Genomic DNA, 24,041 nt, shown 5'->3' on the forward strand with positions numbered 1-24,041 from the left:
GAGACTGCCCATTGAAAGCTACAGGGCACCTGACGCCAAAACAGCACTTTGCACCTGGCCGCCCCAGCGCCTCTGTGGGTGCATCTTTTGTGCTGGCCTAAACCCCATTTGCCCTGAGCTTAAGTCCAGGAGCTTTGCTCCCACAACCCAATGACCTGCGTGTCAGCAGCCACCAACCGGAGGCCCCCTATCCCCATTGGATAACATTTGGCCTCAGCACTCTGCACGCGCCACCCTAGTGCGCTGAGGGTGTAACAAGAATGCATCCTTCACCTTGGGAGACCCCCGAGTCTAACCCCAGAATACCAACTCCCACAACAAAGTACTTACATGTTAACTGATAACACTATTTTCCTCCATAGGATAACATCAACTATTTTTCTATGAAAAGTTTTTAAGTGTGGAGTTGGAAAATCTATAAAAACCTTTTACAACTGTACTAAATAACAGAAATGCTTTTACTTAACTGTTTACATGAGATGTCCCAGTGTAGTATCCAGGTATACCACACTGTGTAAGAAAAGTAATTTGAAAGTAATGTACTAAAGCCCATTCAAAGTATGTATTTCCAAATCATTGCATTTCTCAGTAACAGTACTGTAAATCAAAATAAAGTGCATATACAAATATAAACCAAACTGTGTTACAACTGTATATCCACTGAAAAGTATTTATCACTTACCTGTGCCAGGCTTGCTTGAATCTAGGAAATAAAATAACTAAAATAATATTTTTATACAAAAACAATTGGTCTGAAGTTCAGTCTTTGAGTGTGTGAATTCATTTGCTGACTGACTGCTGACTGAGTGTGTACAACAAATGCTTATGTCAGGATGGGTATAGTTCCTCCAGAGCAGTACCCTCAGGAGGGTCACCTTCCAGCACCTCTGACTCTGAGAAAACAAGCATTTACAATGCAATGGTCTCGGCATTGTTAAAGTTAGAGCTATTGGCATTGCTCATGACATTATTTTTGTTTATGTCTTTGTTTTTAAAACATTTAACCCCTTGTGTGCCCATGACGAGCTGGACTCGTCATGGGCCGCGGTTGCGCTGTGCCCATGACGAGTCCAGCTCGTCATGAACCCCGCCCGCTAATGTAACGGCCGGCACAGGGCGGGGAAAGGGCGTGGCACACAAGGGGTTAAAGAAACGGCATTGTTATTTACAATGTCAATAGCTTAATCCCTCTCAAATGCGAGACCTATTGCATTTGCACCCACACACAGAGCCACACACACAAAGCCACCCACACACACAGAGCCACTCACATAGAGCATGCTGCGGGCTCCCGCTGTTTGGCCAGCCTCCCCTCCGAGGCTCTGTGCAGCAGCCTAGGTGCCTCACCACTCACTGTCCGAGCACCACTACCACTGTTGCCAGGAAATCCAACTTCCACTCTGGGGCGACGAGAGCGCGTCCGAGGGCGGCCCTCCCGGATCCTCCCACCAGTGGTAAAACAGACGCAGATGGTGGGAGGGCCGTGTGGGATGTAACTCTTCTCTAAACGTCTCCAGTGCGAGGCGGGTCTAATAAGCTATTGAACACTAGACTGCTCAGGGAAGACTGTTATAAAATAGCCCGGTTTGCTGCGTGTGCACAAACTCTTTAGCTGCCAATAGGATAAAGATGACGGGCGCACATTTCAGATCTCAGCTATGTGTCATTGGACAACTGGTAGACGTTCGTACATTTAAAATGGCCACACGCCACGTGACGTGAAAACTTATTTCTGCACTCTCTAGTGTTTGAAATATCGAGGGGCGGGCCTTTCGCAGAAAGCCAACCCACGCTTCTAAAGGACGACCTCGGTGTCGCTCTTTGTGGGCAGGCCCTGTATAGCCTTCAGAGCCCGTGGCTAAGGTAAACAGAAACCACAACATTCTGGTCACAAGCTGCAGCGCGAGCCATATTAATGACTTTACAGTGGAACACAGTGTCAAGATGCACCGGGGTTGTCTTATTACAAGTATAACACTTCGTTAAGTGCCGTAAAATGCCTCTTTTGCTACTATAATGATTTGTTCTTGATTTAACCCTGTAGGAGTTCTTCCGTTCTCTCATAATCGTCCTCTGCTGTGTAAATGCATGTATTTTTTTTTCTAACTAGAATGTAGGGCACATCGTTATTTTTCTTATTTGCGTGTGGCTCATGTTTTCAAAAACTCGACATGATCTGTAGTCTTTACCTGTGTGGGACCCTGTGTCTCTTTTGCTCCGCCAGTAGACAGGCCCTTAGCATACTAATAAACCGTTACGGTGCTCTAGCTTGTAGGCACTTTTACCTTTAGTACTTTGGTCACGCTGTTCTCCTAGCAGATTCCGTTTCATGGGCTGTCACAAAGCTTCCCGACAGGGCAGCAGTGCCCATTGCGTCCTGGACGCTGCCTTTGGTCACCAAACTATCCCCGTGCCAACGCACTCGCAGGACGCCTGATCACGGTAAAACTGCAGCCGAGAACCTCCGTATGTGGGCGGGACAAGGGGGGAGGTGAGACCTAAAAATGGTAGTGTAATTTTGAAAAACATAACGGAGTGGGAGGTGTTTTTTTACACTGGCTCGGACTGTAGTGAGTTCAACTTTAGCCGGAACGAAGCTAATTGAAAACAATTTGATCTTTTCACCCCACCTGAATCGGGTCTGGTCAGCATGTATCATCTCGGAGTTCTACATTATCTCTGTCACTCCCACCCCAATGGAGCTTGATTGTTGCTATCAATCGTCACTTTTCCATCTGTAGCAAAGTGACCCCACATACTTATAGAAAAGGCACTCTTATATACTTCGGCCCAAACTAGCCCCCCAATATATCCTCGATTGCCGAGACATAAGGCGCCTTGAGCCAGCGCCACGCTATGCCGCTTTTTTTTGCCAACCATCGGCGGATCACGCCACGCATCCCCTGCAACCCGCACACACGACCATACAACCCACATACACAGCAACGGCATTTGCGGCGCCCGAGCCCCGGAAACACGGCGATAAACAGTAAATCGCGAGGGTGGATGGCGGGTTCCGAGGGAAGTTGAATTATTTTGTACAGGCCAAAGAGGCATAGAGCTCCGACACTGACCGGTAAAAGCTTGTAGTGTACGTCCTGACTCAGAAGGTCTGCCAGGCATGTAACGGCAGTTCTTGTGCTGACGCTTAGAGTAAAGCAGGCAGATTTTCCGATAATGCTGTCTGATGGGCGTCTAAAATCTTAAAGCACTGCGCTCCAGCGACGATTTACCTCAAAACAGGGATTTGCTCGTTTGAACATAGGTTTACGGGGCAAGTCACGATTATAAATCTACAGCAGTGATTGTTCCAGCGGAGCAAAGTGGGGGTGGGAACCTTGCTGCATGCTTGTTCTGATTGCGCAGCCTGACCCAGGGACTTAACAAGCACACCGCCTTTCTCCGAGGTGAAGCAGAAATGCCTCGGAGAAACGCAGCGGCGGTTTCGGATTCGGGGGCGTGTTTTCCTTTCTCTCCTCTTGCCATTGGCTGGAAAAGAGAAAAACACGCCCAGCTAAAAGTAACGAAAAAACACGCCCCCGAATCCGAAAAGGACGGGGCTTGTTTTGCGAGACAAGCCTCAAAGAGGGGCGGGTTCAAGCCCCTCTTCTCCAAGTCATTAAATCTCGCGAGCGAGACTGCGCAAGCGCAGCCTTCGCTAGCCGAGACCTAAAAAAATCACCAGAGGATCAAAGTGGCCAGATGAGGGGAAGGGAATTAGGGAGGGTACTGCGGGGAGGGAGATCTGGAAAGACAGCAAGTCACAGTTGAGTTCAAATCGTAGTCTTGTCTCTTCAGCTTGCAATAAATTACATATAATAGGAACCACTCTCACCTGAAACAAAAGTAGTTAGCAATTCGGTCACAGATACAATATAAAAGTAGCCAAGTTTTCAGAGAATGACTCCGCCAACAACTTTCAGAATGTCTATATGAGTTGAAGCTTAGCATAAAGAAAACCATATATTTGTGACTGACTTCAATATATACCTTTGAGAATTCACAATGCAACACTAATAAATTGACTTCAAATGTTCTCCTTAGATGTGAGCATTTCTCATCATGTGCGCACTTATTCAAATAAGCATAGGTGCTTAGTACTTTGTCATAAAGTTCTTATCAGTGTTTTTATATTATTCTTTCTCTCTGTTCAATGTCTTATTTTGTCCATGAATTGTAGCAAACCTTTCTTTAAATATCCTTTCTTGGGGTTAAGTGTGTCAAGACTTTAACGTTGATGAGGCAATTCCTCTAACTCCAAGAATCAGCTAGAATACAAAGAACTGGTTATCTCCTACCTGTGGTTGCTGCCTCCAAACTCAAAACCAGCAGGGGAATCCCACCAGGAGCGCTGCAAGAATGAGCACGACCGGAAGCCGGCAGAGCCGCACGAGAGCGCCGAGCGGGAAGAGAAACGGCCTCAGACCTCACGCGTAGAAGCAGGAATAAGCCGCAAGGACGCGGCCGGGCGTGACAGCCTTTTATACTGGGAGCAACAATGACGGTGGCTGCAAAGTGGCAAATAACGTCCCATACGTTTTTGACAAGAGAAACCAAAACGGTTAAATAATGGACAATACACAAAAGATTACTACGGAGGTTAAAATCTTTGAAATAAAAACTGACATTTCCTAATGCAAAGGAAAGGTGCACATGTTTCCTGCTGAACACTAAAGGTGCTCCCTGCGCAGCCGAAGGTGATATCAATGGCAGTATGGATGTCTTGCTAGTGCAATGTTTATGGGTTCTGCTAATGCAAACATTCCTTCTGAGGACACACAGAGGTGCACACTGCGCAGCCTGATATCAATGGCAATGTTTCATGCAATAAGTAGTAGTCTCCATTTAAGTATATGAACTAGAGTAAACATGAGTTGGAGGATCATGACAGCTTAACACAGTCCTCTGATAATTCCTTACTGCTCGACCACACTACCACAAATAGAGAGTGAGGCGCTATCTACTTTACTTACACAGAGTATAGGTAAACGCTGTGGGGTAGGACATTTGTGCCGGCACTGTGATTCCACACAAAAATATGTGAAAAATTTGTTTTTTTGCAGATAAATTTGAGTTTTGCAGGGGATTATGGGTAGGAAAACGTTGGGGGATAAATGGAAGCCATACCTCCCTGAACGCCACTGGGTGTCTAGTTTTCAGAACTGTGTATGTTTGGTAGGTTTCCCTAGATGGCAGTCGAGCCCGGGGCCAAAAACCCAGGCGCCCCCCTTGAAAAAACAGGTTGTTTCGTGACATGTAATTTTGAAGTCTCCTCAATACGTTTTGGGTCCCTGCCTGTTGCGGGTACTTGGGCCACCCACGCAAGTGAGGTACCATTTTCATCGGGAGACCTGGGGGGAACGCTGAGTGGTAGGAAATTTGTGTCAGCCCAGTGATCCCACAACTTTGCCTCACACAGAAATGTGGGGAAAAAAGTGATTATTTTTCAGCTATATTAGAGGTTTGCAGGGGATTCTGGGTAGGAAAATATCAGGGGGTCCACGCAAGTCATACCTCCTTGGACTCCCCCAGGTGTCTAGTTTTCAGAACTGTGTGGGTTTGGTAGGTTTCCCTAGATGGCTGCAGAGCCAGGGGCCAAAAACCCAGGTGACCCCCTTGCAAAGCCAGGTCATTTTGTGATAGGTAATTTTGATGTCTCCTCAATATGTTTTGGGCCCTTGCCTGTCGGGGGTACTTGGGTCACCCACATGAGTGAGGTACCATTTTTATTGTGAGACCGGGGGAATGCTGGGTGGTAAGAAATGTGTGTCCGCTTGGTGATCCCACAACTTTTCCACACAGAAATGTAGGAAAAAAGTGTTTTTTTTTCAGCTAAATCTGAGGTTTGCAGTGGATTTTGAGTAGGAGAACATTGGGGGGGGTCCACGCAAGCCATACCTCCCTAGACTTCCCCGGGTGTTTAGTTTTTTTTTTTTTTAAAACATATATTTTATTGATTTTCTGATTTGTACAATTCTCTGTGCATCTTGTACCAAATATACATAGTTGTATGCGAGTACTTTCGAAATTAGTGAGATTACAGAGGTGGCACCGCCAATCAGACATTGATTAAATATTTTCATATAATTGCATACACAATCCAAATTGTCGACCACGCTGCTATGTCATCACAGTGTGTACATACAACTCAGTATAAACCTCGTACTGTAGTGCACAGCTCCGTTTCATTTAAAAAAACTAACCATAACTTAAGTTAACTGACCCCTCCTGCTACCCCATGTACTCAGAACCGCTGCAAGCCATCAGTTATAGCATCTAGCACCATTGTCTTTGTCTTGCACATGAGAGAACACTTTTCTACCTGTAAATACCTAGTATACAATAGAGATCTGTCAAATCATGTTTTTCCCTACACCCTGTGTAGCAGTGATAGGTACATTAAACAATTAGTTATGTCTTTATTAGATGCTGTGCATCTCCGTCGCTACAAACTCCTCCAGCATCACATTCCATTCTAATGATATGGGTTTTTTACGTATACCTCTTCGTTCCTCTCTTTATAACTCTGTGCTTTCCGCCCTTCCCCAACAAACCATTTCATCATACCAATCCAGCACTGCTGGTGCTTTTTTTTGCTTTCCATCTCATGGTTATAGACCTTTTTTTACTAAGATCAGCGCCAAGTTGACAAATCGATCCGTGGGGTGCTCGCTTTTAGATTTCGGACCAAGTACCAGTATGTAATATTTTAGTGAAACCCCTCTGCATTCCGGAGCTACTGTGTTCAAGATTTTATTAACCGTAGACCTGTAAGGTACCAGTCTGGGGCATGCCCATAACATGTGTAACAAATTAGCATCCGATTCTTGGCAACATGGGCATGCATCTGCTATGTCTGGGAACATACCATTAAGTCTGGGGGGGGGGACAGATAGGCGCGGTGGAGGATCATTAGTTGAATGAATTTGAATTTCAGGTTACGGGAGACCTTCCTCCGGTATTCAATGATGACATTCCACTCCTTATCTGTAAGCTGTCTCCATATATCAGTATTCCACTTGTCTCGCAGTGCCTGCAGCGGTGTTGCTGTGTGTGTTTGGATCCCACATGATAGCCATTTGGTTAAATGGCGACCATTCCCCATTAAGTATTGCATGTGTACCAGTTCGTGTGTGGGGGTTCGGTTCCCCCAGGTGCCCATGTATTTCGGATGTATCTCACTACGTTTGCATGTAAGAGGAACAGTGTATTTGGCACTCCTTGTTCTCTTACAAAGGTGTCGTGATTCATCAGTGTACCTCCTGTAAATAGCATACCTATCGTGTCCACACCAGCTTCTGTCCAAGCATTTATGTGTCGTTGTGATACCGTCTACTAGGGACAAAGGAGTTCCCAGTACCGGTATGTTGGGGGCATAAGGAGTCTGTCCCCCAGTGTATCGCAGTTCTTTCCTCCAGTACGTCAACGTCACCCTCAATAGCGGGGGCGCATTTGTTGGAATTCTAGTGTTTGGTAGCATTAGTGTATGTACTAAACCCCATTCCCAGTCACGTCTGGACATTTCAATCTCCTGTATATTACGCCCTGCAATCCAGTATGCCAGCCATTCTAACTGTCCTGCATAACGCTCTAAAGTTCGTGACTCCCAACCCCCCATGTCTAGTATCTAACTGGAGCTTTAACAACCCAATCCTGCGTCTCCCTGTCCCCCCAGATCAGCTCCACTAGAAGTGTATCTAGGGTTTTAAACACCTGTAGAGGTAATATGAGTGGTAAGTTCGAAAAAAATAAAGTAGACTGGGAAGCATGACCATTTTGGCAATTGTCGCCCTGCCCGCCACCGATAGAGGCAGGGACGTCCAAAATCTGATTTGGGGTTGTTAATCGTCCGTGTTATGTTACCGTCCAGCATGACCTCTGTCTCCCGGTAGATGTGGATGCCAAGATACTTAAAAGTAACCGGTGCTGTTTGAAACGTCCATTGACTGAAGCGCAGTGGGGCAAGTTTTGTATGGTCTGTGAATGAGTATGCATATGACTTGGCTTCATTTATGGAAAGTCCTGACAGTAGCTGAAACTTGGAAATAGTGGTGTATGTTCACTTCTAAGGTGTCCGAAATAAAGTATAATATCATTCGCATATGCAGATACAATATGCGCCTCCCTTCCCATACGTATGCATTGATGTTCGGCTAGGGTGAGAATTTTAGCAAGTAGTGGCTCTAGTGCTAAAATACCGGGTGTCTAGTTTTCAGAAATGTGTGGGTTTGGTAGGTTTCCCTAGATGGCTGCCGAGCCCAGGGCCAAAACCCCAGGCAAACCCTTGCAAAGGTAGGTCTTTTTGTGACAGGTAATTTTGATGTCTTCAATACGTTTTGGGCCCTTGCCTGTAGTGAGTACTTGGGCCACCCACATGACTGAGGTACCATTTTTATCAGGAGACTTTGGGGAATGCAGGGTGGGTGGAATTTTGTGGAACCATGCAGATTCTAGAACTTTCCATCACAGAAATGTGAGGAAAATGTGTTTTTTTTCTTTACAAAGTTTGCGGTTTGCAAGCGATTCTGGGTAACAGAACCTGGTGAGAGCCAGACATGTCACCCCATCCTAGATTCCCCTGGGTGTTTAGTTTTCAAAAATGTATAGTTTTGCTAGGTTTCCCTAGGTGCTGGCAGAGCTAGGGTTCAAAGTCCACAGCTAGGCACTTTGCAAAAAAAGGGCCAGTTTCACTGTAAAAACGTGGTGTGTCCATGTTGTGTTTTGAGCAGTTTCCTGTCCTGGGCACTAGACCTACCCACACAAGTGAGGTACCACTTTTATCGGGAGACTTGGGGTAACACAGAACTGTAAAGCAACTGTTATTACCTATTGACTTTCAATGCATTTCTTTTTTTTTTCCTAACAAATGTTATTCATTTGTAAAGGTACAAAATGGGCAGTGCCCAACATATTACAGATACCAAATGATATTGAGGGTACCATGTTTTTAAATTCCAGAACAATTTGGCCTGTAAACCAACAGGCCTATCAATTGATAGGTCGCACCAAACTCCACTGATTGTCTGCAACCGCGTATAATGAAGTGTGTGTCTCTCCACATTCAAGGTTACTTGTTTATCGCATACTGATGTGTCACACATGTTACTAGGGACTGCATGGAGGGTCGGGTGTGGCAGAGGGGGTAAATCAATACCTCGATACAACGCCCACCCAGACCAAATCTTTCTGTGTTTCTGTAGGCAGACCCGAGCTTGGAAAAATACAATCTCAGCACCCATACATCTATCCATAGCTTTTTTCCATCCCCCCCAAACTCGGTGGATGGTCACCTTCTACTTCTGGGCTATCTCCCTTTTGGCCACTGTTAGGCCCAGGAACAACAGATGTTGTTTGTAGTGGTTCCCGCCAATCTCTTCGGTACTGTGAAGCAACAGCAATCTGGGATCGTGTGGAATGGTCCGGGTCAGGATGTTAGTTCTGAGATGTTATTTCCGTGATTGAAATGCCCCCTTTGCTATGTTCTAACCTCTATTCTTCGTTAAGTTAGCATCCATGGCGCCATCTTTGACGCCATGCTGCTTTGTAACTGAGATCTAGCGTCTGTCTCATAGTGCTCGTCTCTGCAGAAAGGCTGCTCTTCGCCTCCAGCTTGTACTTCAAGGTTGAAGCTTTGCTGCACTAATGAATGTACTATCCACTGTTGCATACCTTTAGATACACTCGTTCCCACAGCTTTACATGGTAGAAAGCTGCCAAACGGCCTTGGGACTGAGATAGCATGTTCCCTGCCCAGTGGCACTGCCCATCTTATGTGCCTTATTTGTTCACCATGGCCTGAGCTGGAAAATTCCAGTTTGGGAGGGACTATAGAGGTGTTGGAATTGTGGAATTGTATAATTTGTGTTACCATGTAGAGGGAGATCAGACCCCTCGGCAGTCATTTAAGGAGACCGGTCAGACTGGGCTCCGCTGCAGCGTAGTACGAATAAACTACCTGGTTTGTATTCTCTACTGCCTGATCGACTCTTCATTTATTGGTAAGGCGTATAAGTGGTCGTAAGAGACCTGAATGACCTAAACCGTGCCACTTCCTTCAAGGACACGCCCTAAGCAGGACACAACTTTCCGCCAATATGGTTGTAGCGCCTCACAGCTCCAAACCGTAAGCAAAAATGTGCCCTCGGCATCTACGCAGAGGAGGCATTGGGGCGACTGAATAACACCCATTTTCAACAGGCAGGATAGAGTATAATATGCGCAATGTAAATATTTAAATTGGGTACGGCGGTATCGCGAAGAAACCGCCGCGTTTCGGGGACTAGCCAGGGCCTCAGACCAATCACCGTCAGTCATGCTCAGTAGATCAGCCTCCCAGGCAGCTCTAGTCTTATGTGGTGTATTTCGTGTGTCGGTGGTCAAGGTCTGATAAATTTGTCTGATCTTGTGTTCAATGCATTTCTGCCTTCCAAATGAAAGAGAACGACTACGGCAACACACTATATGCCGGAATCAACAAAAACCTCACCCGCAAACTTCAAAACATCCAGAACACCGCCGCCAGACTAGTCCTCAACCTGCCACATCACCCAGCACCTGCGCACACTCCACAGGCTCTCCATCGAGGCAAGAATCACCTTCAAGATTCTCACCCACGCACAATAAGCCCTCCACAACACCGGACCAGCATACCTGAATAGCCGACTCACATTCGACGTACCCCAAAGGACCCTACGAGCAGCCCAGCTCTCCTACGCCGTGGTCCCTCGCACCAGATCGGGAAGCCACTCTTTCTCCTACCTCGCGGCCAGAGCCTGGATCTCCCTCCTGCTCCACCTCAGACAGACATCACTCCCCAACTTCACGAGGGACATCAAAACATGGCTCTTCGATAGACCTCCACCTTGATGGACAGGACCCTGCGCCTCCGACCCCCCCCCACACCTTGAGACCCTTATGGGTGAGTATTCGCGCTTAACAAACCCATGATTGATTGATCTAAAAAAAAAAAAAGTCACTTTGAAAAATGTACTATAATTCACATGCTAGTATGGGTACTCACAATTTCGGACATGTGCAAATAGCTGTTTCTTAACTCTATATTTTGCTACAATTTTAGAAATACATAGGTGTCTTTCATACAGATTGTTCACTGTTTATATTTTCCCAAATGAATTGCTATACACATGGTACACAATAAAAAGCCATTGCAAGATGCTTTTTGGGGCAGCCACGGGCTAGAAACCCAGCGATTTTGGCTCCCATACATCTGTCAAGTTTAGTTTTCCATTTACCTATAGTCGGGGGAGAGTTCCCTTTCCACATCTGGGTGATATTGCAATTGGCGATAGTAAGGGCTAAAAACAATAAATGTTGCTTGTACTTATTTCCCCCAATGTCTGTACTGTGTAAGAGGATAAGTCATGGGTCAAGTGGGAGTTCCCATGATAGTACTTAGTTTAGGCAGGACAATATTCTACGCCAAAAGGGCTGCAACGCAGTGCAGCTCCAAACTGTATGTAAGAAAGTCCCATCCTCCCTACCACACCGTAAATATCTAGGGGACTGGATAACCTCCATCTTCCAGAGTCTGACCCATGTGTAGTATGCGCGGGGTGGAGATACTTGAACTGTATTAGGCGGTACCGTGTGGACACTGCCGCGTCTCGGGGGCTGGCATTGGCATCGTCCCAGTCGTCGTCTGTCAGGTCAGGAATATCAGCTTGCTAGCTCGTCGTGTCTTATCTAGCGTTGTCTGTGTGTGGGTCGTCAATGTCTGGTATATTTAGATTACTTTTTAAGTTACTTTTTCTACTCAGTGTGCTATGCCTAGATAACACACTGGGACATTTCCTGGAGAAAAGGCAAGTAAAATCAGTTTTGCACAGTTATTTTTCAGGTTTCCATACAAATCAACTCCACACTTGGAAATAGATTTCAGAGAAAAACAGTCAATGGATTCCTATGGAGAGAAATTAAGATATCGGATACCAGGTAAGTACTCAGTCTTTGGGGTTGAGTTTCTGGAGTAAGAACAAGGGTTCCCCCAGGGTCGAGGATGCACTCTTGTTACACCCTTAACAGCACTAGGGCGGCAGAGTGCTGAGGCCCAATGTTATCCAATGGGGGATAGGGGGCCTCTGGTTGGTGGCTGCTTACGAGCAGACCACTGGGTTGTGGAAGCAAAGCTCCTGGTGTTTGGCACAGGTCAAAGGGGGATCTTGTTTAGCACATAAAGTGCACCCGCAGCGGCGCAGGGGCTGCTTGATGCAGGGTGCTGGTTTGGCCTCGGGTGCCCTGTTGATTTCAATGGGGATTCTCCGGTTTCAACAAAGACTGCAGGCTCGGGGACAAAGATCTTCTGAAGGTGACCACTGGTTGGAGAGGTAAGTGGGGATGCCTGGGACACCATAGGTTGGGCCACCCAAAGCCGTGGGGCTTTGGGTGCAGGGATGTCTTTAGGCATCTGGTTTCTCTTTCCAGCTCCAGTCGTGGGGATCGTCCAGAAAGAGGCTGCAGGCTTCGCTGGGAGTTTCGAGGCAGGTCAGAGATCACCAGATCTTGGGTCAGAATCGCTGGGGAGACCTCCTCGTAGTGTTGGGCCACTCGAACTCGGGGCAACGGGTGCAGAGTGGTGCAGACTTGTGGATTTGGCCGGAGCTGAAGTCTGTGGGTGAACAAATACCGTGTTCATGGTAGACAAAGTCTTTTCTTTGGAAGGCGGGGCAGGTCCTCAGGGCTCTTGAGGTTGTTGGCTGCAGGACACATCAGAGATTCTCTTCTGCAGGTTCGAGGTGGGGGCAGGCCGGTGGGGCTGGGGCCAAGTCAGTGGGCGTCCTCCTCTTAGCTTCGACACGGCTGTTCTGTCCTTTTCTTCTTGGTCGTTGCTTGTCTGCGGAGGCAAGGTTCAGGGGTGCCCCTAAATACTAGATTTAGGGGTGTTACAGTTAAGTAAAAGGTTGGTATCAATGGGTCCCTTCCTTGGGGTGGGTTCACCCCCTATTATGCCACCCTCCAGCACGAGGGGGCATATGCTTCACTCTGGTTGGCTAGGTCCCCCCATCGGCAAGATAATGGGGACTGAGTTGTGCTTCACCTCGCCCCCTCCACCTGAGGAGTGGGGTTGGCAAAGGTGGGCATACCTCTCTTCCTCACTTGGTTTTCACGCCGGTCCTCCCACCCATAAGGCCAGGGGAAGCTCACACAGGAGGCAAGCCTTTGAAGCTTGCCCTTTGTGGACCCTGCCCATCGGGGGGAGGAGGCTTGGCACCTTGACCCAGGATGTGCATTGATTAAGACCCCCCAGAAAGCAGTAGGCTCTTGACCCAGGGGTCCAGAAACATGTCTGGTGGTGGCAGCTGAGGAGCAGCCACTCAACCTGGACACTAGTGTGAGGTCATTTCTCAAGGGGCACCTATAAGATGCCCTTTGTGTGCATTTTTTATTTAATCCCACACTGGCATCAGCGTGGGTTTAATGTGCTGAGAAGTTTGATACCAAACTTCTCAGTTTTCAGTAAAGCCATTCTGGTACTGTGGAGTTCGTAATGACAAACTCCCTGCACTTATACTCTTAATGGCATTACTGCACTTACAATGTCTAAGAATTGGCTTAGACACTGTAGGGATACAGGGCTCATGCACCTGTACCCTCACCACTGGTATAGTGCACCCAGCTAGAGGGGGTGGCTGATCTATGCCAGGGCAGTGGGTTGTAGGCATGCCAGGTCGACTCTTCACTTTGTATTGCACCAAAACATGCAGTCTGCAAAGGCAGTGTGTGAGTGTAAAGGTACAGGGCCTTTAAGGGTGGCACAATAAGTGCTGCAGCCCTTAGAGGCCCTCCCTGGTCACAGTGTCCTGGGCACCTGTGGTGGGTTTTGTCTTCAATGCAGTTTTAGGGAACAAACATAGGCCCTGGGTACCTGATTGGCAGGAGCCCAGGGCACACTCGAAGTACATCAGCAGTTCAGCAAAAATTGGGGGCAACCTTACAGAAAGAGGGCACTTTCTTACAATTACCTCCCACTTTTTGCTTGTATTTGATGAAACTTTCACTGGAGTGCACAGGGTTCTTGCTAACCAGGGCCCCAGTACCAGTATTCTATCCCCAAAGGTTTAGAATGGTTTCCCCCAATTGGCAATATCTATAGCACTCTAAATCCCTATAAAATAGTACCCATAGTACCTAGGACCTGAGGTACTAAAGACGGTCCCTAAAGTCTGCAGCACAAATTGTGCCACCCTAAGGGACCCTTCACGAACACATGCAAGACTGCCATTGCAGGTTGTGTATTTTGGTGCAGACAAAAGTGAACACACAACCGGACATGCCTGTGTGCCATCTCTCCCAACACTGCAGGTAATATTTGTAAGTCATCCCTACAGCAGGCCCTACATCCCTAAGGCAGGTGCTTAATATTAAATGTGAGGGCATACCTGCAAGAGCAGATATGCCCCTGTGCTGGTCAGTTCCATTACTGCCAGTGCAAGTGAACATGGAAGCCATTTTAAAATGTGTGCTGGACACTGGTGAAAAGATGTTTCCCAGTTACAATGATGGCTTCGCTGAAAATAGGGATGTTTGGTATCAAACATCTTGTAATAATAGGTCCCACACTAATTACAGTGTTGGATTATTTAACAGATGCACACAGAGGGCACCTTACAGGTGCTCTCTGAAAACCTTCCAGCCCCTGGTGTGTTGGCTGACTATATTCTGCTAGCCTGTCACCATGGAGGATTGTCTGACCCCTAAGGGTGAGAGCCTTTGCTCTCAGGAGGTCAGATCAAAGCCTGCTCGGGAAGAGAGTGTTAACATCCCCTCGATCAGGATGACCTGCTGATTAGCATTCCAGGTCAGGGGAGTGTCAAAGAAGCTACTGCCTTTGAAATTAAAGTGCGAGAAAGTGCCTCTTTTGCGTAGTTAGGCCTTCACTTTGTGCCTGGTTTTGATGTGGTCTCAAATGTAGTACACAGGGTTTCTGCCAATGAGGTCCCCTGTGCTCTCTCCCTAAAACAAACCTCCAAATGGTACTTCTGCCCACTGTAAGTCCCTGGTAAATCATACCCTGAGTACCTAGAGCCTGAGGGCTGAAGAGGGTCCTTTGGGGCCCCTCACTCACTGGGACAATGTCACTGCCCTTGCAGCCTGCATGCCTCTGTGAGGGAGAAAATGACAGTCGACATGGCACCCTACCGGAGTGTGATGCCAGCTACCACTGCCTGACAGCATAGGTAAGCCACCCCTCTAGCAGGCCTCACAGTCCTAAGGCAGGGTGCACAATACTACAGGTGAAGACATGTACGCATAAGCAGATATGGCCCTTGTAGGAGACTGGCTTAGTATATGGTGCACACTTATTTTAGTGAATCATCTTGTACTAATCCAGGCAACCCTTGTGGTGGTTTTAGTAGTATTAGACAATAATAGAGAGCTCTCTATGTGGCAGCTGTGGAGATCAGCCTTCATGCTTATCCAGGAGTGTTAAGCAGCTTGTTTTACCAGATCTATTCAAGTTGTGTAGGTTAAATGAAAAAGAACCACACAATGAATATATAAAAATATGTCTATGTATTACACAACACTCAATAACACACTGGTATATATCCTGTCCGGAGATAAACACAAATACACAATACTTCAGTTGCAAATAGGTAATTAAGGGCAATACACAGTGGTCTCTCAGGGAGACCAAACCATATACTAAAAAGTGGAATGTGAACTGCGACCAAAGTCTGGACTTGGACCAGGAAACTCAGAAGAGCTGGGGACCTAAGGAACCACCCAAGGTATTTATCCAGGAACAACAACAAGAGGACACTGTTCCTATAACAGGGTGCAAAAAGTCACCCATGTTTTGGGGTGCAAAAGTCACCCATATAAAATTAGGGGAAGAAAAAGGAAGAGAAAAGGAAATCCTAGGGATGAAGAGTCCATAGAAAAGGAGAAAAGAAAATTCATTCTTTGTCCTTTAGTGCCCTCACACACCCCAAGGGGTGTCATGCTTCATCATCGGGCAATTGCTCCTCGTAGGGCCGGCGCTGCAATTCCCTACGGGTCCCCCGAAGGGTCACTTTGTCGGAGATCTTTTCAGGACTGCCGGATGGTGCATGAGGGTGTGTGAAGGAGGGGGTCTTCTGAGGGTAAGAGAGGTGCGTGCAAAGTGCTACAAAAAATAAATAATAAAGGGTAAACTTGCAGCTTAGTTGTAGACATTTTACCCTTTGTAGTAAAAATATATCGCCCCAAAGGCACACTATGCCTAGGTGTCAGAGGTCATGGGTCAACATGTTTCGCGCCTGGATCGCCATAAAGGTCGGTGGCGCTTCTTCAGGACCAAAATCATAAAAAGTGTAGTGCACGTGAACCAATATACATCACATTAAAATACCCTCTTTTTTCTTCTTGAGTCAGGGCAGTGCAGAAATCTGTATACTCTCATTGTGGCTACAGCTGTGTGGTAGAGACTGCTCCTGACCGTGCCTAGGAAAAAGAAAACTGAATCAACCACAGATGTGGGCATCAATAAATATTGATGCATTCATAATGTGCTACCACCTAGGCATAGTGTGCCTTTGGGGCGATATATTAGGAGCATGGACACTGGACCTTCATTAGCTCCTAGGTCCCCCCTCTTCTCCTTTTTGATACATTTATCCAGGAACCCCATGGAGGCGGTGTGCAGAGTGGAAACAGCTGCATACTCAATAGAACTGAACAGGAAAGTTGTGGTTTCAGTTATGAAGAAGGACCCTTCCCAGTGGACCCTGAAGAAACCCAGTGGAAGACAAAGTTGGAGTCACCCCACCCATGGATACCCCAGGTACCAGGATACCTACACCAGGGAAGCCGGGTGCATAGGCGCGAAGTGACGTCAGAAAGCGCCGTAGAGCCCAATGGAGGACTTTAGAAGAGACGCTGCTGGCGAACACTGTGTAAGAGTACAGTGGAATCCAAGGGTGGATTTTTTAAGTGAATAACCTGCAAGCAAAGGGGACAGAGTCTATGCCACTCGGAGGTTACCAGGAGGCACGGGAGAGTGATGCCCACTTAAGTCTGAAGATGCAGGAGTGATGGCGGTGACCTTGTCGCTCCAACTGTAAGGACTAGGTGATGCTGAGAAAGACCAAGAGCCAGGCACAAGCTGTCCCACTTCCAAAGTTGTGAACTAGAGGGCCGGTGTCTGACAGGAGCACCAACAAACCTTGGAAGCTGCAACAGGAGTGGAAAGTGAAGAAGGAGTAACGTTGGGATCAGGAAGGTCCAAGGGATTCACAGCAAGCAGGAGAGTCAGAGCAGGACCCACGCAAGCAGGGGAGCCCACTGAAGCAGGAAAAGACCCTCAGGAGGACCCATAGGCTGAAGGCATAGGAGTCGCAAAAAGGACATCGAGCACCTCACCAATAAGGAAGCGCACGTTGCAGAGGATGCAGTGAAGACGCTGTACTTGGTAGGAAGAGATGGTGGAGGATGGAATTTGTAGCCCGAAGATCTTTGGAGGGCAAAGCAGACACGCCGTGGCAACACCAAGTCGATGCAGTGCACAGGGGTTCGGTCCCAGCGGTTCTAACAAGGGATCCTGGCCTCAAACTTGCTGAGAGGACAGGTTAGGCCTCGGGGAGTTGCAAAACCAAAACCTGTGTTGCTGAGCCTTGAAAAGTCCAAGGGCGGTGCCTGCACTCAAAGGGAGATTACTTCAGGTGTCCCTGATGCCCAGAGGTCTGTTGAAGATCCTGGAAGAAGCACAGACATAGACGACAAAGAAGACTTGCATAACAGAAAGACCAGGAGCAGCAGGAGTCTTCCTTGATGCAGTCTTGGTTCCAGGCGCAGTCCAAGTGTCCAGACGGTCAAAGAGTGATGTGGTTTCAGGCTTGAGTCTTGCTCCACAACAAATTTGAAGAGCCACCCACAGGTGAAACTTTATCTACCCTAGGGAAAGGGTTGAAACGACTAAGGGGTCCCTCCAAGAGGAAGGGTGGGACAGAGGGGTGGATACTCCAATTTCCTTTGTCCAGTTTCGTGCCAGAGCAGGAGCTCCCTGAACTGGCTCAAACTGGAGTAAACAACGAGGGCCCTTCAAAGCATGCTGGTGGCGCTGGTGGCGCTGGCAAGCGCCCCCACCCCAGCCCAGTACAATACAATAAGTCCTGTCTGGGAGGTGGTCACACCTCCCTCTGACAGGAAACCTATTGTTCTACCTTCCACTGCTTGGGCTCAGCAGCAGGAGGAGGGCAGAATCATGTCTGGGCTCGGCAGCAGCACTAGCTTGCAGGCAGACCCTGGAAGGCTGTTACCAGAGGAGCCCACCAGTGCATGGAATTATACCTCCAACATCGGTATTGGTGTTGGGGTATGATTCCAACATGCTTGATACCAAACATTCCCAGGTGTGGAACAGCCACTATATAGTTAGCCATCGCGTAGTGACGGAGGGTCACTATATGTATCAAAATGGTTGACCGCACTTACAAAGCCTGGAGAATCGACTCCGGGGTTTGTCATGCCTCTTCTCCTAGGATGGGCCAGTACTCGAAGGAAGCAAGCTTTAAAGGCCTGCCGCCTTTGTAATGTGACCGCCAGCCACTGCTAGCAGCACATGGCAGCCTCTGGTTTACAACCGCACTTTGGGCAGGAAAACCGGCAGGAAAATTGAAAAAGATAGGTGTGCTAACTCTGCCAACCCCACTCCTAAGGTGAGAGAAGTGAGATCAAGTGCAACTTACAGCCCCGCCAAACAGGGCTAGGTCTATCCCCCTCCATAGGAGGGTGGCATAATAGAGGGAGTTGTACAAAAAAGTGTCACTTATATCAAATACACCACGGCATTTTTGAATCTGTTGAAATCAACTGTACTTGATGAAAATGAAACATATTTTTTGTGTACTATCGATGTCATCGCGTTGTACACTTCAATACCTCATAATGAAGGCTTGGAAGCCTTGGAGTGGAGCTTACTAAAGAGTGACTTGGAGGATTCTCAAAAATTGTTAATTTTGGAACTGATGCAGTTTGCACTATACTGCAGCTATTTTGAATGGCAAGGTAATTTTTATAATCAAGCCAGTGGTACATCCATGGGATTCGGGGGGGCTCCCTCGTACGCTAACATCTACATGAGTAAATTTGAGACAGATCATATACTTGAGAATTCTGGTTGGAAAGAAGGCATTGTAATATACAAGAGGTATATTGATGACCTATTTGTGATTTGGAAGGGATCTCGTACACAACTTGAAAACAACATCACCAACTTGAATATGCATAATGATCGGATTAAATTCACTCATTGTATTGAAGAAAAATCTATTGCATTTTTGGATGTTATTGTGAAACTTGATCAAAATCAAATCTCCACCCAACTTCATATTAAAAAAACGGACAAAAACTCTAGTCTACTATTTCAAAGTTTTCATCCAGAATCACTGAAGAAACATCTACCTACCTCCCAGTTCATAAGAATGAAACGTATTGTATCTAATCAAGAAGATTTAAAAACCACCCTTGAGAAACAAACAATGAAATACAGAATGAGAGGTTACCCTGAAAGTGTTTTACTAACATCCCTTGACAAAATATCGTTGCAATTAAGAGATGACCTTCTTCAACAACGCATCACCAATTCTAAAGAAACGAAGAAAACAGTATGTGTATTAAAATACTCCACTGAGTCACAAAAAATACAGAAAGCCATCACCAAACACTGGAGAATCATACAAATGGAACCAGATCTAAACAATCTATATGATGATAAAATCACTTTTGCTTTTCAACGCTCAAAAAATCTCAAAGAACTGTTGAATGTTCCTAAGAAATCTACACAGAATTGGCGTGGCATGCTTCAATGCCAAAACTGTATTCATTGTGGCAATGTCATTATTGGAAAATAATTCACCCACCCCACTAAGGGTTACCCCATAGCCCTCAATCACACAAGCACTTGCGATACAGTGAATTGCGTCTACGCCATTAAATGCCCATGTGGCAAAGTATACGTTGGACAAACTGAGCGTAAAGTGAAAGTTCGTATTACTGAACATAAGAGCAATATCAGGATGAAGAATTTAAAATCATCTGTAGCAAATCATTGGACAGAAGCGGGTCACCAAATATCACAACTACGCTTCACTATACTTGAAACGATTCCACAACGCCGTGACATGGATCCTACTAAACAAAGACTGCGAGCTGAATATTTTTGGATTAAGAAATTGAACTGTTCCCATCCTTTTGGGATTAACGATCGTATTGAATATATGTGTTTTTTATAATTTGAATTTTCATTATTCAGCATTGGTAATAGGCACCCTTTGGTCCTTACATCATGTTTCTACTGACATGGATCTGTTAACTCTGTTCGATATGTATTATTGAATTTTTTCAATTTTTTCTTTTTCGTATGTTTAACTTTATTGCTTACTTTTCGCATACACACTTTTTGTGTAAGCACAGAATTCCCAGTTCATTTGTTATCTTATGTGCGCGTAACTATTGGTTCACCCATAGCTTTTCATTTTCATTGGTTCATTTGGGAGCCAATGACAGCTTTACATTTTGTGCGTGTAACCATTGGTTTATTCACAGCCTCCTATTCCCATTGGTTCACTTGGGAGCCAATGACAGCGTAACTCTTATCCTTGCACCATGTGATATAAATAGACCTATCCTGCATGGTTTAACTAGCCACTTATCTCGGCATGAACGCTACACGCCGAGTGCGTAATTCCAACAGCTGCAGAGACCTTTTGTGTCCCGAGTAAGTTTATTTAGTGATCGTTTCTAGTGTTTTAGATTTTGTTCGCTGAGCATAGTTGTCACCACCATTTTCGCTGATGTTTCCTTACCAGATGAAGGTTGTTGCACTACCAATGTCGCCTGTTTTTTTTCTTTCATTTAAAAAAAATTTTTTAGCCACTAGGCATTCTTTATTATATTTTTAAGCGGTTAGACCTTAAGAGTTAACGATCATGTGCAATGTAATTTGTGGTTATATGCATTTAAAATTCATGATTAATTCACATGTATTAGACTGTATGCTTGAGTGAAGCTAATGGTCCTGTCTCATTTACTTTTAGACCCCTGAAGAAGGGTCAGACCTTTATTTGACCCGAAATGCATTGGGTGGACATCTAAGGTTGTCATAAAAATTATTTTTTTTACCTGATTGGAAATGATTTTCAATATGAACTGACAAAGTTTTGAAATTCATTTGGAGTTAAAAATTTTGAATAATAAAAGAAAACTGATGAAGAAACCAGCGAGTTTCATCGTATATTAAGTGCGCCCTTGTTAGTGAGAAGATGTTCTTTCTTACAACATTTTTGCATTGATAAAGACACGCTGGGACTTCGTGTTTCACAAGGTGCGCCGATACTATATTGCTAAACCGTCCACATACCTCAGAGTGCACGGGGATCACACAGTTATAATAGAGGGAGTAGTCACCCCAGGTAAGGTGCCCATTGGCCCTACCTACTACTCCCTTTAGCTGCCTCCTAAATTTGGCATTTAGGTGGCTCCCCCAGACCTGGCACTCAGATGTGACACCTGAAGAAGAAAGAAGACACCATGCAGCAGAAAGCGACAACTGCCTTGGCCGCAGCCCTACCGGCCTGTCTCCTGCTTCGATGACCCTGCAACCAGTCTTGGAACCCGCAACTTCCAAAACCCCTGGGGGGGGGGGGGCTGCTGCCTTCAAAAAAGACTCCAATCTCCTGTGGACAGTGGACCTGTCCAGAAGAGACCTACTCCAAAAGATTACGGATCCAAGCGGATCCAAGTCTCCTACTCACTCTGCACCCAGCCAGAGTGGCTCACCTGTGCAGTGAAGTCTCCCCGGCAAACCTGACCTCATGTCCAGCGATGGCTGACCTATCCTGCCCTCCACGACGGCATCTGCAGTGTGCATCTAGAGGCTCCCCCGACTAGCTCCGGTAAGAAGACGGACGTTGAAAGGCACCCTTGCACCCGAAGCCCCTGGGCCTCAGTGAGCTGAACAGTGTGCCCCTATGACCGCCTACATCCCAACTTACCTTTGCTGTTGTTGGTCTTCTACTTACAACCTCCGGTGCCACTCCTGAAACCTCTTTGCTGTCATAAGAATCCACATTAAAACTGCTGTTGGTGTACGTTTGGTGATGCTTTGAGGCCCCCCTCTGTGCTTGACCCAACCCCCAAAGCTTGGCCCCTGCAACGATCTACTTACCTGCAAGCAGTGTGGCTCCAGGCACCCTCTGTCTCTATTGGAAAGCATTGGGTCGATCTCTGATTTTAACCTCTGCACCAGGCCGTCCGTGCAGCTAGTGGTGCAGTTTTGGTACTTACCCGACCCCTTAAACTTGCTGACTTTAGGCTACGAAGACTGAGATTGCAAATTAAATACTTACCTGTTCAACCATAATATTGCTTTCCCCATAGGATTACAATGGGGAGAGGATGCGGCCTAATGTCTTAGGCGGTCGACATAAAATTTGGAGAACTGAGTTTGAGTCTCTGGAAAGGACGTGCAACATCCTGTGATTCTGGGCAAATTATTTAATCTCCCCCTGCCTATCAAAAATGAATATGTCCTCATGTAACGCAACTGGTGCTCATGTAAAGCACTATGATACCTTCGGGTCAAGTTCAAGCTATATAAAATTTCGGGGAAAAAAGAAAAAAAATGTAACGTGTGAAAATGTTTCTAAGGGTCGATTTTTGAAAGTTAAAAGTATTTTTAATTAAAAAAGTACCCTATTACGAAGACCTAGGTCTTAAAATTAAGTACGAACAAGGTATAATTTCATAAAATTGGTCTGGATCTCCTTCGAGTCTGTTGTCCATTATTGATCACTGTTGTGCAATAAATGTCACACACTCCTCGGTTAGGCCCAAGGCTGCTTGCTCACACTACCACTTCGGTTTTTACATAAAGCCCTGTACACTTTTGGGGAATCCGTGAACACTGTGCATGGTATTATCACCTAGTGGCAATATGATACACAGAGCCAGCTTGCTACAGCAAGTCTAGCGAGGAAGCAGTCCCCCCCCCCCCCTTTATTGTCCAGAGCCCTTTGGCACCTGGATAGTCTGGAAAAGTAGCTAGTCAGGCAGTCGTGCCCACCCCCAGGATAGTAACACACCCAAAGTGGCTTAATCTTAGATGGACACAGCTTTTCAGGGTTAAGTCATCTTTGTGTTGGAAAACACAGGAATTCTGGGAGAGGGTTATGATCAATTCTCACAGGAAGTGGTCATATAGGGCGTAGTGACCCCAGTGGTAAGTAGCCCATTGGCTACTACCCTATACTTCCCTAACGCTCCTAAATTCAGTATTTAGGGGAGACCTTGGCACTAGAAAAAGATCCTTCTGACTTGAAAGAGGATGGACGTGAAGAGTTGTAAACAGCAACTGACTTGTGTAGTAAACTACCCCTTTTTGCATGGTTACCCCTCAACTTTTTGCCAGATGCCAACTTAACTGTGTGTGTGCTGGGATCCTGCTAACCACACCCCAGCACCTGTGTTCTCTCTCAAAAGTATACATTTGTACCCACAATTGGCACACAACTGGGCCACATATAAGTCCCTGGTACCAAGGGCCTTGTGACCAGAGAGGGCTTCTGAGGGCTGCTGCATGTATTGTGCCAGCCTGAGAGACCTCTCACCTTAACACCCACACCCTGGCACTGCAGGGTGCGTGTTGTGGTGCAGACCAAACTGAAGAGTCAACGTGGCGCACATCCCTGTGTGCCATGCTCACCAACACTGCCTATGGCATGGGTAAGCCACCTCTCTAGCAGGCCTAACTGCCCTAAAGGCAGGGTGCACCATACCCAGATGATAGCTGCAGGAGCGACATGCCCCGACAGTGTCTGAGCCATTCACAGACATTGTAAGTGCAGTGGAGCCATTTTGAGTGCATGGGCTGGAGGTTTGTCAACATGAACTCCACTGCTCCATGATGGCTTTACTGAACTCTGGGAAGTTTGGTATCAAACCCCCCAGCACAATAAACCCACACGGATGCCAGTGTGGGATTTATTGAAAAATGCACTCAGAGGGCATCTGAAAAACGATCAAATCTGGTGTGGTTCCTGACT

The sequence above is a fragment of the Triturus cristatus genome, chromosome 11, assembly GCF_964204655.1.
Source record: "Triturus cristatus chromosome 11, aTriCri1.1, whole genome shotgun sequence".
Lineage (NCBI taxonomy): Eukaryota > Metazoa > Chordata > Amphibia > Caudata > Salamandridae > Triturus > Triturus cristatus.